General features: G+C 47.6%; 1 pseudogene; it reads left to right on the top strand.

The window, feature by feature from the left end:
• Window positions 1-3,911: 3,911 nt before the first annotated feature.
• On the top strand, window positions 3,912-4,393 carry LOC128112501 (60S ribosomal protein L23a-like; annotated as a pseudogene).
• Window positions 4,394-5,481: the final 1,088 nt, after the last annotated feature.

The raw sequence follows: 5,481 nt of genomic DNA, 5'->3' as shown, positions 1-5,481 counted from the left end.
CACAAGAGCCACAGCATCTATTCCAAGTGTGACAAGGAGCAGGGCCCGACTGTGTATCGAGGGAAGCAGGTTTTAGGACCTGGGCTCTCTGTTTCCGAGAACTCAGCCCCTGTATCCTCACATGTCCTGTGCTGGACTCCAGCCTCTGTTCTATCCTCAGATTGCTGATGCCGAGGCTGGTGTCCTTCCCTTCCACACCCACAGTCAAAAGGAACAGATTTGATATATGCATGGCCACATGGAGGAGCTTAAAACAGAGTTGGAGGAAACACACAGAGGGAGAGCCACAGCAATCCATTCATGTTAATTAAGCAAGAATGTACATTTATAAAAAAAAAACCAAACCTGTTAGAAAGGTATCCAAGGAGGGGAGAAGGGAGCAGGTAGTGGGTCAAAGAGAAGGAGAAGGAGAAGGACAGAGGGAGAAGGTGCCTCACAAACCATTTCTGAATGGTTTCTAGCAATAAAATTTGGATTTATTCAATCTATGTAGATAAGCATAAAGTCTATATGGTTTTCAAAAATGGGAGATTATAGCTAGATGTGGCAGTATACACCTGTATATACCCAGAACTGTATATATAGGTATATATACAAGAGGCTGAGGCTGGAGGATCACAAGTTAGAACCAGCCTGGGCTACATAGCAAAACTTTATTTCAAAAAAGGGAGCAGGATGGAGAGATGACTCAGTGGTCAAAGTAAGTGTGGTAGATTAAAACTGGTTAACGTACTTTTTTAAAGCGGGATTGTTCTTGGCTTGATTTTGATTGATTGATTGATTGATTGATACATGTACCCCAAGCTAGCTTCAGTCTTGCTATAAAGCCACGATAGGCCTTGAACTCCTGATCTTCTTGCCTCTACCTCCCAGGTACTGTGATTACAGGTGTGTGCCACCTTACCTGGTTATCCCTCTTTATCATAAAGATTATTTCAAGGTTTGCACCGTAAAGGACAAAGACAGATGCAATAGTCTCTCTAAAACATGACAGAAACAGGGGCTGGAGAGAGGACTTAGGAGTTAAGAGCACTTGTTGCTCTTTCAGAGGACACGGGTTTGATTTGTAGCACCCACATGGCCGCTAACCACTGCCTGTTAATCCAGTTCCAGGGGATTTGATGCTGTCTTCTGACTTCCAGGCACCAGGCATGCATGTGGTGCACAGACCTGTATGCAGGCAAAGCACTTGTACACATAAAATAAATCTTTAAAAAATGACAGAAACACAAAAAGAAGCTCCTCCAGGAAGGAAGGGAGGGAGGAATAGAGAAAGGAAGACAGTGGGTGGGGCCAGGAAGGAAGTCCTGGGAGTCAGGCCCCACCCCGAGTTTATGATTGGAGGCCTTAGGCTGCCATGTTGTCATTACTCTGTTCTAAGCTGTGACCACTCCAGGCATTGCATCTTTAGGATGCTTCCAAGTTGGTCCTTGCACGATTCATAACAAAAATAAAAATGAGCTACTGGGGCCTGAAGCAATGGACCAGTGGTTAAGATGGATGCTGTTTTTGTAGAAAACCCAAGTTCAGTTCCCAGCACCCACATGGGGTAGCTCTCAGTTGTCTGTAACTCCAGCTCCAGGGGAGTTGATGCCTTGAGCCTCCTTGGATACTGTCTTTGTTAGGGTTTCTATTGCTGTGAAGAGACACCATGACCACAGCCACTCTTATAAAGGAAAACATGTAATTGGGGTGGCTCACTTACAGTTCAGAGGTTCAGGCCATTATCATGATGGCAGGTGGCATGCAAGCAGACACGGTGCTGGAGAAGGAGCTGAGAGTTCTACATTTTGAAGAAGGCAACAGGAAGTGAGCTGAGACACTAGGGGTGACTTGAACATTTATGAGACCTCAAAGCCCACCCCCACAGTGACACACTCCCTCCAAGAAGGCCATACCTATTGCAACAAAGCCATACCTCTTAGTACCACTCCCTATGAGCTTATGGGGGCCAATTACATCACCACAGGTATCTACACCCCTGTGCGCATACCCACATAGACACCCACACATACCCACACAGATGCCCACACGTACACATAATTTAAGAATATAAAAGAAGTCTTTAAGAATGAAACTAGATATTTACTGGTTAGTTTTTGTCTATAGTCACTTGGGAAGAGGGAATCTCAAGTGAGGAACTACCTCCATCACACTGACCTGTGGCATATCACCTTGATTAATGTTTGAGTGGGCCCAGCCTGCTGTGGGAAGTACCACGCCTGGGGTGGTGATCTGGGGCTGTATAAGAAAGCATGCTGAGCAAGCCAGGGGAAGCAATCCGGCAAGCAGCACCCCTCCACGGCCTCTGCATCAGCTCCTGTCTCCAGGTTCCTGCTCTGATTTCTCTCAGTGATGGACTGTTACCAGGAAGTGTAAGCTGAAATAAACCTGTCCTTCCCCAAGTTACGTTTGCTCAGCGTTTTATCATAGCAACAGAGAAGCAAACAAGGACAGACTCCTACACAAAAACATGCAAAAGATAGGAACGGATAATTCACTCAACCATAAAACCAGCATAAAAATAGCCCTCAAGCAAAGGAAAAGAAACTCAACTTTACCAGTGTTAAGAGAAATGCCAACTATCAGAGCCAGATGTGGAGGCAACTTGAAAGTTGGAAGCATGGGGATTTGGCATTTGAACACTCCACGGATGACTTGAGGAAGTTATGTTACAACTACAGCTACTTTCTGCGGAAATGGAACTCTGACTCCCAAGCTCCAGCCACAGCCGCTTCAAACAGCCTGTGCCAGTATTTTGCCATCACAAGCCTCAGTCAACTCAGTGTGCTAGAGGCGAGGCTCTTCCCTTGCTTAGCCAGCAGAAGGCTTGTGATTAGTGCAGACACAATCCTTCGTGTGCATGAAGAGCTGTGCATACTAATTGGGGCAAACACTGACTGCTACCTCACCTCCTATTGTGGTTAATGTTAATTATCAGTTTGACAGAGTCTAAAATCATCTGGGAGAAGGGGCTCAGGGCATGCCTACAGGGAATTATTTTAAATTCATTGAGGTGGGAAGTCTGACCCACTATGGGAAGGGAATCCTAGACAGTATGAAATAAAGTGAGCTGAACATGCGTTCATCCCTTTCTGTTTCCTGACTGCAGATGCAGCAAGACCAGTTCCCTCATGCCACTGTGACGTCCCTGACATGGTGGATGGTACCCTGGAATTGGAAGCCAGAACAAACCCTTTCTACCATAAGTTGGTTGTGTCAGAGTGTTTTTCTCACAGCAACAGAAAAGTAACCAAGACACTTTCCTTTCTGATCATATAAACAAGCTGCTGGGCTCACTTTCTGAGTCAGCCAGAAGACACTCTCTGGCACATGCAGCATTAAACCCCGGTCAAGAGGTGGCTCCCCAGTGATATCATCGCTAGCGGAATGGGTTGAGCAAACAGGTAACAGGAGAAGGGGACAGCAGAAGCGGCAGTGGGTGGGACAGCGAATCACCAAGCCTGAAGGCAGAGGGTTCCAGTAGCCAAGGGCTTAGGGTTGCCTACTGCTGCTGCTCACTGCTGTGGGATTGTAGCAGCTGCCAGGTGCTGGGGCTGCTGGGAGTTAAGATCCAGAGCGGTAAGCTTCCAGTCCCTGGAGCCATATGTCTCCAGCTTGTAATGCCTGGGGCAGTAAGCCTCGGGCTCTCAGGGCTTAGAACTCTAAAGCCCCTGGGCCTGCCAGACCTCCCCCTAGGCCTTGGGAACTCAAGGTCCAGGGGTTTGTAACACTAGGTTGGCCTCTTGCCTACTCCTGATTTTATCTGGGTAGAGTGAAATGCCTCAGCCACCCAATGGGTGCACTTGGAGGAACTACAGGAAGTGATGGCCAAGAGACTGTGAGATGGCCATGGATTGTGGGGACAGTGAATTAAGAGTCCCCATGAAAGATTATCTCAAAACTCAAGATTGCGCCTTTTCGCCAAGATGGCGCCGAAAGCGAAGAAGGAAGCTCCTGCCCCTCCCAAAGCCGAAGCCAAAGCGAAGGCCTTGAAAGCCAAGAAGGCAGTGCTGAAAGGCGTCCACAGCCACAAAAAGAAGATCCGCACGTCACCCACGTTCCGGCGGCCCAAGACCCTGCGGCTAAGGAGGCAGCCTAAACATCCTCGAAAGAGCGCGGCCAGGAGAAACAAGCTTGACCACTATGCCATCATCAAATTCCCCCTGACCACTGAGTCAGCCATGAAGAAGATAGAAGACAACAACACACTTGTGTTCATTGTGGATGTCAAGGCCAACAAGCACCAGATCAAACAGGCTGTGAAGAAAATCTATGACATTGATGTGGCCAAAGTCAACACCCTCATAAGGCCTGATGGAGGGAAGAAGGCGTATGTTCGGTTGGCTCCTATGATGCTCTGGATGTTGCCAACAAAATTGGGATCATCTAAACTGAGTCCAGCTGGCTAATTCTAAATATACTTTTACACCATAAAAAAAAAAAAAAAAAACAAAACTCAAGACTGCGACCTTCCCTGAACAAAGGTCGTTGTAGAGATGACAAAGTTAAAGATGATGTCATCCTGGATTTCCCAAGTAAGCTCTGAAAATCTGATGACAACTGTCCTGACAGAGAGAGAGAGAGAAGAAAATAAATTTTCCAGGGGCCCAATAAGCCATGTGACCACTGAGGTAGAGTTTGGAGTGATGTGTCCACAAGTCTGAAAATGCCTTGAGCCACTAGAAGCTGGAAGAAGCCACGGGGGTGCTGCCTTAGATCCCTGACAAGAATATAATCTCCTGGGTCTCTTGGTCTCACAGTTCCTCTTTCAGAACTGTGGAAAGAATACGTTTCTGCTCTGTGAGGTACTACACTTGTGGTAATTTATTATGGCGGTCCTGGGGACTGAATTTTGTGGCATACCCCCCAGAGTGCTCCATCCTTCCCAGGGACCCTCTGGAACTTCCTCACACTGTTGTAGAAGTTACCTGACAGCTCCTGCCTTGGGCCCCTCTGGTGTGGACGGAGGTTGGACTCTGAGGTGTGTCTCTCCATGAGTGCTGATCCCCAGGCTCTGCCCTCACCCCAGCTGTGAGAAGGAGCAGCTGCATTAGCAGCTGGACATCTGTGAATGGCTCCTATATCATGGAGAAGAGAGTGGCCTAATCCTCTTTGACCGGGGGGAGCATCTGGCCAGGCCCTGACCAGGATCCAGGAGGCTGTGACAAGCTGGTTCAGCAGTACTGGCCAGGAGCCAAGGGGGTGAGGAACACAGGGACGAAGTCAGGTGGCCAGAAAGTCCCCTGGCGTCATTTTAAAGATGAACATTATCATCTAATGAATGAGTTCAAACCTGGGCTCTGTTGAACTTTCTCTCTCTTGGTGATGCATGGAGGAACATCTCAGGGTTTACGCACAGGACCTGGTGACTCCAAGAGTCCCTTTATCCCCACCATATTCCCCAGCATCTCATAAAATCTTTTGAATAAAGTCAGGGTTCTCTAAAGGAACAAAACTGATATTATATATACATACATA

The sequence above is a fragment of the Peromyscus californicus genome, unplaced genomic scaffold (assembly GCF_007827085.1).
Source record: "Peromyscus californicus insignis strain IS unplaced genomic scaffold, ASM782708v3 Scaffold_17__1_contigs__length_78620276, whole genome shotgun sequence".
Lineage (NCBI taxonomy): Eukaryota > Metazoa > Chordata > Mammalia > Rodentia > Cricetidae > Peromyscus > Peromyscus californicus.
This window is presented reverse-complemented; position numbering and strand designations above follow the sequence as displayed.